The sequence below is a fragment of the Dermacentor variabilis genome, chromosome 2 (assembly GCF_050947875.1).
Source record: "Dermacentor variabilis isolate Ectoservices chromosome 2, ASM5094787v1, whole genome shotgun sequence".
NCBI lineage: Eukaryota > Metazoa > Arthropoda > Arachnida > Ixodida > Ixodidae > Dermacentor > Dermacentor variabilis.
In genome coordinates, this window is record NC_134569.1 from 262,568,663 (window position 1) to 262,579,315 (window position 10,653).

Below are 10,653 nucleotides of genomic sequence, written 5' to 3' on the forward strand. Positions count from 1 at the left end.
GCGGACCTGTTTGCTTTACCACTGCTCCCGCTGAACCCAAGGGCTTCAAGGAGGCCAGTGGTGCCTAAATCGACCGCTGGATAGACGTCTTCACATTCTAATAAAATATGTTCCGTCGTTTCCCTAGCTTTACCGCAGCAAGCACATGCTTCTTCTTCCTTCTTATATCTCGCTTTATAGGTGCGTGTTCTAAGGCATCCCGATCTCGCTTCGAAAAGTAATGAGCTTCCCTTTGAGTTATCATAAATGGTTTCTTTCCTAATTTCGTTTTTTCCCCTTAAGTAGTTACTCATGGCAGGTTTCTTTTCCATTGCCGCCACCCATGAGATTAATTCAGCCTCTCTGACTTTCCGCTTGACCTTCTTTGATGCTGTGTTGCCCACCCCACAGGCCGCATACTTGCTGGTAAGCTTCCTAGTTCTTTTCCTCCACTGTGAATCAATGTTTTGCCTGTGCAGATACCTGAACACTCTCCCAGCCCATTTACTTTCCTCCATATTCCTCAGCCGTTCTTCATACTCAATTTTACTGCGAGCTTCCCTCACTTCAAAACTAGTCCAGCCCATATCCCCTTGCACAGCTTCATTTGTAGTCTTCCCGTGAGCGCCCAATGCGAGGCGACCCACTGACCTTTGGTTCCCGTCGAAAAGACTACTGGTTCCTAGAACCAGTAGTCTGGTTCCTAGAAAAGACTGGTTCCTAGAAAAGAGACCTGCAGCGCCACCAGCGGCCGTCAGTGGCCGCAAAGACTTCGACCGACGCGCGCGCGGTCCTAGAAAAGTTAGAAAAGAGACCTGCAGCGCCACCAGCGGCCGTCAGTGGCGTCCGGCGTGTCAAGAGCGCCCATTTCCCTTCCGTTCGCGCCACTAGAAAGTATTCTAGTTCACTATAGTAGAGGTGTTCTTGGCTAAGGTAGTGTGGCTGGAATGGGAAGTGTCAAGACCGGCCTCCGGAAGCTGCCCCAAAACGCGTTCCTGCCGCGTGACGGCGCTGCCAGCCGGGGCGCCGTTTAGGGCGCCGTAGTTTCTCGTGGCGTCTGCATACCTGCGGGCGGGAAAATGATTTGGTAGCGCTTAGTTTTAGCGTTTGAATGCGTTAGAATCTGACCAGACTTTTTTCTCTACATTGTAGATGCTGAGAGAATTTAATGTTTCGCTGCTCTCATTCCACATGGAAACAGCGAGCACCCACTACGCAGCGGACACAGCAACGGTTTTTGCGACCACCTCTTGCCGAGATTAGCGCGCCTATGCCTCGCCGAAAGTATAGTTCATAGGAACCGCCGCGCAAGGCCAGCGCATTGGAATAACCTTGAATGTGTCGCCCGCACATAAGTCACATATTTGGGATTGTAACATTAAATGGAAGAAGTTCATGCAATATATCAGCATTGTGGTGAAGAAATTCTAGAAAGTACAAAGCGCTTGCGACTTAGTACATGTTTATTGGAAATAACACAATAATTGAATATCACATTTTTACAAAACACAAGGCTTAACCTTCTTGGCTTTGTTGTGGATGACACACTGATTTTTAAGAAGTGAATACGTGTTATACAATAAAACCTAGACACCGATCCTGTTAGATCGGCGGAATGCTTCCTGCAGCAAATCTCTGCCACATTCGCTGCTAGAAGCAATAAATTCTTGACAACTTTTGCGTGCAGTCGCGTAGTGCTAAATGCCCGAGTAAACCTGCCCTCGAGTGTCTAAATGAGGTTGTATAGACAGACTAAGGGATACTAAAGCCCCCCCAGACTGAAATGCATAAGCTTGCATACTTCATTATAATGATGAACTGCGCAGGAGTGGGGTGATCATTGGCTCCGCTGGACTGTCTAGCTCACAATACCAAATGAACGCTCCAGGCAATCCTGACTGAGGCGGGAAGTCATCAATTAAGAACCTGAACTCAACCTTCTCAGTTAGATACGTCAAGAGGTCTTCAGTGGAATGCACGGTCACACGCAGACCTTCTGATGTGCCCTTGCTTAAGAAGCCGAGCCCTTTAGCATGGGCCTCCCACTAATCCAGAAACCCCAGCATGCTGTTAAGTGCAGTTTCTTCTGCCACGTCTGAAACAACACGAAAAGCATTTACCACCGGCACACGAAATTGAGCACTGTTGCTGTGTGCATACCTCAAAGCTTCAGCTAGAAACCGTGATGTCACGGCTTCAATTGTTTGAGCCATCACGTCAATGAACACCCTTGTTGGCTCCAGATTTGAGTACTGTTGCTCAATTTTTTCTTTGTGTAAGTTCATGGCTTGCACAACTGCACTGTTGATAATATTGAAGGCCAGATTTACCCGCATCTTTTCAAATCCATAGGGTATATGTGTGAATATATGTCAACTTGGGTGCAACTTTGGCACTGCTGTCGACCTTCCATCTCGTTGCAACATGTTCACAGGGTGTCAGGGGATAGCGACAGCAGTTCACACCACCTACTTTGAAGAAAAGCTTAGGAAACGCGAGAAAAACGCAGCTGCACTACACCGACCACGAGAGTTACATTGTACTTCACCGTGGCCTACGAGACTGACAAGCTTACGATGCCCCCGCGCTAGCCACCCTACCCGCGCCCCCGACGGAAGCGCCAAATTTTCCCCCAGTGGGAGGAACGCGTAGCGGGGCCTCCCTAGGGCGTGCGTCTATTTGTCGTACAAAAATCCCTCACGTGACCTGATCCTAGGTGCCTAGGGACTGCATCGTTTAGGGATTTTTGAGAAGGCGCGATGCTGGCGCCGAGCGACGCCGTGGCGTGTTCGTCCTCGGCGTGATCGTTCTCTGGACCCCGCGTTGTTCAACATTGCTCATGTGATTGTACGTGCGTTGCTTGTGTGTTGGTTGTAGGTTCTGCGTTACTTGGCGGAAAGCCGCGAGTAGTGGTGGTGCGGCAGTGCGGCTTTCGCCTCGGTGAGCTCAGGCAATAGAGAATCTGCGTTGTGTGGCCCGTGCTTGCTTGACAATTGAAATGTCGAAGTGGCCTAGCGCATCGGCAGTGAAGTTCTGCGAACCGCGATGTGGCGTCGCCGTGTCCGACTTTGCTTAACGGACATCGAGGGATGTGCTGCTCGCTACAAGTCATGTAAATGCGACTGCGTCGACCGCCCACTGTTCAGTGCTGAATGTGTGTTAGGTGTGCTGTGCTTGAAACGAGTGGTTCAGCCGTGCAGCGGGGGGTGGTGGAGGAGCAGAGTGGCTTAGGGTCTCCATTTGCACGTTCACAGATATGTGCTCCCGTTTTGGTCTCATTAGCGGCTGTCGCGGGATTGTGGTGTGCTCCTTGCCTAGTATGAAGTTTACGATGCTAACACACAGCATGTTCACGTTTTTCCGTGCTATATGTCATTTGCATGACGACCGAGTTGAAAACAAGGCATATGTATCTGTTGTTTTCGTTTGTGTGTTGTAAATTACTACCTGTTGTGGAAGTTCTGGAAGTCTTATTACGCAAGGAGTACGAACGTAAACATATAAACATATTTCTGTGTGTGTGAAATTATGAATTACCCAGAATAGCCTTTACGACTGATAAGTGGGCTACACAGCCTGTGTGAATCAGCTACCTTTTGTTGCGACGCTCTTCCATGTGGTAGACTGATGCATGGTGCGCGTTTATTTCTGTACTGTTGTAAAAGGCATTTGTTTATTCACTCAATACAAATGTACTGCTTCTTCGCCGCAGTGCATTTTAGTTACGCGGTAAAGGATACTAAAAGTGGGAGGGGGCCGCTATCACCCAGCATAGTATGTCCACTCAGGCGACCTGAGAGGCGGCGGTTGCGCGAGTGTATAATCATAGGGTATAATTAAAGAACTCTTTTTATGTCCAGTGACAGTGGCCCCTTTCCACTTTTAGTATGCTTCAACGCAGTACATTGCTTAGGCTTCACCGCAGAACATAGGTGTATTGCAAAAAAGTTAATCTTAAAAAGCTCAATTATGCAACGTTTCTTTCGTAGCTTGCTACACCGCAATACAGAGGTGGAAATAAGCATTGTGCAGTAAAGCATACTAATAGTGGAAAGGGCACATAGGTTTGCTCATTATTTTCAATTGTGATATAATTTGCAAGTGCATCTGTGCTCTTGGTAAGCTTAATTGACAATTCTTTGTACATTACAAATTCATATTGCAGGGAAGCTTACTAAGGCACATTCGTCATTTTGTAACGCAGTATTCACCTTCAATGCAGGAGCACAATGCGGATTCATACCTATGCTTCTGGCTGGACTGCACATGCTCTTTGAGAATTGATTCGTTTTGCATAAGTGCACTGGTACTTTACTCTAAACTGGAGGGCTGAAGTTTATACGGAAGCACAATTTTTATTAAGGGGACGAGATGTTGCCAAGATGGTTGCAGCACAGCTTTTTTTTCTTCCAGGCACCTTTTCTATTAGAAGCTTCCATTGCAGTGTTTCGAGCCTCTTTGAGCCAGCATATAGTGTATATAAAAATCGGACACCGATTGGGAACATCACCTATGCTCTCTGCAATAAGCTGTGCACAGGATAAGTTCATGCCTATATATAGAAAAATATGTAGCATGACCAGACAAAATAAAAGGGGGTGGGCTGCAGCAATACTAGGTGTTAAGTGGTGCCTTATCCTTTGCCTTCAGTTTTCTGTTTTGTGCTTTCTATTATGGATCCTCCACAGTAACCACACGAGTGCTGAACTTGAGCTTGTTGGTTTCAGATCTGATGGTTGTTACTAACAGAACAGTGTGATACACGAACAAGGGCTTGGAGGCATCCGGTCACCTTGCTTGTCTCATGGTGTCGCTTTGTGAGCACCATGAGCCTCCAGACCAACTCGGAAGAAAGGTTTCTTGCAATCGCTTCTGAACTGTATTGCCACCAAACCAACAGTGCTCTCAATGACAACTTTTGGACAGTAGAATGCTTGCACCCAGCAAAGTCTAAGAAGGAAGCATTCAGGATGTGCCAAGTGGGCCTTTTGAAGCTGGCCGCATTGCTGAAGGGGCTTTGCCTATCCGCCCTCTTTATGGATGCACAAGGATGATTACTTCTTTCAGAAGGATTGTTTCAGAGGTGTCACATGGCAACAGTGTTGGGTGTTTAGTAGCAGATAAGCTTGCCTTTGGCCACTGTCAATAATCTGTTTTTTCTCCAATGCCCCTGTGAAGTGCCTACTTTTTGGACACAACGTGCTCTCCATGCATGCATGCATTTTTAGCTTGTAAAGATGTCTATTACCCCTTGCCTCAAGCCGGTCCTTGCTGATGTCAACCAAGAAGGCAGTGGGGAGTATGGCGATGCATACTTACAAAGCACTGCTAATACCAGTGAAACCAGATTAGTGGAGCTGCCGTTTTTTTTTGTCCACTCCATCTTCATCAGTTACAATGAGCAGTTCTTTGTCCAAACGGAAGGCATATGTAGTTGGTCATGCATAGCCTGCGCACTAAGATTTGTTGGCGTGTTACAAGAGACGTGCCTGAGAACCTTAGCAGTGTCTATACGCAAAAACCTTCTGATGTGTTGATGACTTCCTTCTCTTTATCACAGTTTGCCTGATGAAGTCAGCAACTTGGTCAATTAGATGTTCAACAGGCTTCCCACTAGTTTTCCCAGCGTCTCCTTTACCAGTGTGCTGCTCATAGATATCTGTTTTCTTGACCTTGCACTGCACTTCAACCATGGCCACACCTGCTGAACCTATAGTATGCGATCAGAAAAGTGCTATACATCACGTTGCTCCAAACTCATGACAAGCTAGAAGGCCTTGAGGAACACCTTCATTAATTTCCGTCCTCATCATACTGTAGGAAGCTTCGCATGACAAGTGCAACAATTAACATCTGCTGGTTTTTCAGTGCTATTCCTGTCCAGCTTGCTGAAAGCTATCCTGAGTGTTTCAAAAGCAAAACTGCTGCCGGACAAGAAGTGCATAAAGCAAGGGTAGCTATAACCATATATGTCACACAAAATGAAGAAGGCCACCGAGTGTACAGGCGGTTTAATTCATATCCAACAAGCTTGGTTCTCTCTTTGCAAGTGAGTAAACCCAACTTGCCCCAAAAACATGGCCTGTGACAAACTATGTGCCAGATGCTGTGTCCCCTGCAAAGCTGAAGATGTGTACAAGATCCTGACACCCGCAGTGGCTTCTACACTGCACAAATAGTTTACTATAAGAACGACTGCCTCAACTAATATGCTAATAACATGAAAACGGGCAGAAATTTGGCTATTCATTGGGCCCCACTGCAGCTGCAAGCCACTCTTCTGCCAGATGCGTGTTGTTCACAGGAACTGGAGCTATACAAATGCAGATAAAAACAATGATGTTTGAAAGTAGTAGAGTTGAACTATATTCTGCACAAACTTGCAGTGCTGGTAACTTATAGCTACAATTCATGGCTGCCCCACCATGCAAAAGCACTATTCTTGAATTAACTTCTATTTATGGTGGCCATATATTGCAAGTACATATCATCCACATTGTGTGCAATATGATTAAATGATGTCAACTTTGATAGCCATTCCTAATCTGAGATACAACAAAAGAACTAATATAGGCAACAAATCGTAATTCAAAAAGACAACCAGTGCACAGGATAAGTGACAGACTTCCTTTTATTGAACAAAAGTCACATGTCAACAACAGTGGGTAGCAAGCTTGGGTGACAGAGGCAAAACTTAGCGAAATGCTACACTCATACTCAAATGTAAAACGGCCTATGACACAAAAAACATTATATTTTACTGAATGAAAGGGCAAGACTCCATCCAAGAATGCACTATGGCACCACATAATTGACATGGTGTAAAAGATGTTAACATGCCCTCTCCATCAAAAAAAGAAACACTTAAAACATGCCTTAAAAGGCAATGTGCAGAGTCTGAAAGCAAGGAAAAACAACCCAAAAAAGGTTTCGCTAAGTCTTTCAATGATTAAAATTGTCAAACTGTCTTGTCACTTCTTAATCTGCACAGCGGAAAAGGATGAAAAGAAAGCCCAATAGCAGGGCCACAGAAAATGTCACCAAATAAATAAACCTTGCTTACCAAGGATACTGGTTTAGTTGTCTGACTCTGCAAAATAATTGTGTATGAGCTTTTCTTGTTTAGAACGGTTTAGCAGATAGCGGAAAAAATGGACATGAGAGCACCAGGTGCATGCATAGTCGATGCACGAAGAGCCACTGTTTTCTTACTTTTTTTCTCTATTACTATTCACGAATATGTAAGTGCCTTAATAGCACTGCTAAAATCCTACTGCAAAACACAAGATTGGGCAAGTTGTGGCATAACGAAAATTGGAGTTCCACTCATACTGTGAAAGTGATGCAATAAATGGTGAAATATGCGCAGGAAGCTTGCTTCATTCGGTGTTTGTTGAAGTGAACACTTGCCAGCGCAAGTCAGTAATCTCCTTTAAAGAAGTAAAATAAGTGGGAGTTGTTCCTCCCAGTGTTGAAGTGGAAAGACTAGTTTTCTTCCTCCTCTTTCACATCCAGACTTGGTCTCTGGTCTCCAGAAAAACAACCCTTTAGCTTCTTACTGCTGAATTCATTTGGTTTTCTCAAAGCTATATTTGAGCTACCCATTGCTAGGTCTCGCGCTCTGCCCCATCAACCAGCCCCATCCAGCAAATCAGAGAAGCCAAGCACTAGAAGATTAATAAAGCAGATGCACCCAATCACTGTCATTACATGTAAGAAGAAAAATTAACATAGTACTGCCTTCACAAGTGGGGAAAGTGATGAGTAAGAATTTGAAGGCGTGGACGCCAGCTCTATATACAGCACGCAGACATTGAACAGGTGTTAGCCAATCATGGCACCTGTTGGCTAGATCACACTCTCCAGGATCGGTATTCGCCACGACTGTACCTTCAGCAGAGTGGCTGAAATGTAGAATTGTGGGCTGCCAATCTTTTGATCATATGTTTGAATGAATCACAATGAGAACTTTATCTGCAATATGCTAGCAATAAATTTGGGAATTAGAGTGACAACACCAGAAGACATGAGAACCAGGGGAGTTCGCCCATAGCAGCTATTGGTGTAAAAAAGAAGACTGGCATAAGAAGAATTGAGATGTGCACGCTACATGCCTTTGTTCTGGTAGTGTTCCACTACTTTGGTGCTACAGTTAATGATCTCGAATGAGTTCAAGGAGCAAGAATTTAGTCCAGAAAAAAATATTACGCATAACAGCTGTATCTAGTTGTATCATTTGCCTATGCCGCTGTATATAACCCTGTCCACACTGCTAGGAAGGGAAGCGTAGCAGAGGGCGGCAGAAAGTTGGGTGGGCGGATGAGGTTAAGAAATTTGCAGGGACAACATGGCCACAATTAGTACATGACCGGGGTAGTTGGAGAAGTATGGGAGAGGCCTTTGCGCTGCAGTGGGTGTAACCAGACTGATGATGATGATGTCCACACTTACCTAAAGCACATGAGTGGCATCCTAAACAAAATTGAGCTTTTGATATTGCTTTGGAGAAAATTAATCTGTTTCAGCCTAACAGCATGTATACATATTGCGCATACCTGCATTCGGTGTACCTTATCACCAACTGTTAAGTCACCTTCTTACCTCATCAGCAAATCACTCCTGCAACCAAGTGTGCTGGTCCGGGTTTTACCTGCATTTCCACCTGTGCAGTTGGTAAAAGTCTTTGGCTGTTTACTATAACTTCATATTCAAACATATGGTTGCATTAGAGGCTTTCACACCACTAATGACTGGGCAGGCTTCACGAAAGGCCACCAGTACCTCCTCATTGCAGACTGTGCTCAACATCCTTCTTGGTTGGACTGTGACTAAGAACCCATACATCTTTCCTCCAAAGCGGCTGGCATTGACGATGGTTTGATGCAGAAAGAGGCTATTGTCTTTCCCAGATGCTGGTTCAGCCTCGCGAGGCACATTCCTTCAGTCAATATGCACACTGTCAATGTGAGTGAGACTGATCAAAGGTTGTCTATGGTGTCAGGTTTCTTGCCTGGTTTCGGTAGTGGCATCATGACCAAGTGTTTTCACTCTGTGGGGAATTCCAATATTCCAGATTTCATTGATTACAAGCAATAGTGCTTGCTTCCTTGTTTCAGCAAGATTCCTCAACATCTGAAAAATGACTCCATCTTTGCCATGTGCACTCTGTGGTGTCTGCTTCGTCAAGGTGGCATCCTCTTGGCCGTATGTCTTTGCATCCCCAGTGCGGGTGATGTGCATTGAGCTCACCTCGACTGAGTATTACGTGCTTGTGAAAGCGAATTTGAAGCTGTCAAAGCCAAGTGAAGTCGCCTTGGCTGTGGTGCCTGGTTTTGGGACAGAGGTAGACCAATGCCAAAACGGCTTTTAGCCTGCAGCACACCACCGCAACTTTCTGATGAGACATATGTTTATTCAAGCCGTTTCTTCCTTGCCCTAATTCAATAATAGCCAATTAAATTTAGCAGCTGCAAATCAAGCTGACTTCAGAAGACTGCTGATTTTTTAGCCACTTCTAGTAGATTATTGCATGGTTAATTTTCTAGTTGGCATGACATGCTTTGTGCTTAAAAATGAACTGTTTAAAGAATTATTGGAGTAATATTAGGACAGGCAACTCTGATTGAATCATCACTGCTTTTGTCGCAAAATGTGGCAATGAGCTAGGCAGATGCTGTCACAAAACCATAGGTTGTACAAGTACAGAAGAAACAAAATTGGAGTTGTGAAATTCAAAGCCATATTTTTACAGCCTCTCTTTATACTGCTGACATTAGAGAGCGTTAGATTAGTGGACGCAAGCAGCGTGTGTAAACAAGCACCATGTTTGGGTATTTCTGGCACCCATGTGGTTCGCATAACCAAGCAGCACACGAGTCGCTTGCATCCTCTTATGCAGTACTATTATTTTCATTGTAAAACAACCAATATCAAAGTAAGTCTGATCAGCCTGCATCAATATGCTAGAAATTTTTAAGCACTTAAGGTGTGTTGGTTGAATGTTTAAAGCACTTCACCACACCCTTGGTCACTACACTTGAACTTTCCAGTATTACTTGCTAATCAACTCTTGAGGTGTTTACGTTGCTTTTCTGTGCTGTAAGATTAGTTTGACAGTCCTAATAGAATTGTTAAAGTGAAGGTATGAGCTGTTGCATTGGCCATGTCATTCTATAACTGTTAGATCTGACACTGTCAAAGCACTTGGCAACATTAATCAGCTTCACCTCACTATATATATGTATTGCGGTAGGACCATTCAGCACGTGAAAATAAAAATACCGGCAAATAGAGAGTTCGAGAGCACCTGAGATTATAGTAAAGCGGGCGGGGCAGTATGTTCAAGGTAACAAATGTGTTGCGGTGAAGTTATTGCAGACGTATATACACATTCATTCGTCCCAACTTTGCACCGAACCCTGCGTCCCGTTGCTAAAACTAAGAGCGCGAAAAACGGGCACAAATGCAGCTGAAGATTACAGGGCACAGTATTAGGCTCCACCTCACTGTGCTTATCGCGCCCTTAGTACGAATAATATTAAACATCTACTCTGCATTTCGTGGAATTCTGGCAGATCATGTGACATCACTAAAGCTCCGTTATGTTCACAGCACTACGCGATAACTGTCGTAAAGCCCACGATAAAAGTAAATCACATGAAGTGACGGATAGTG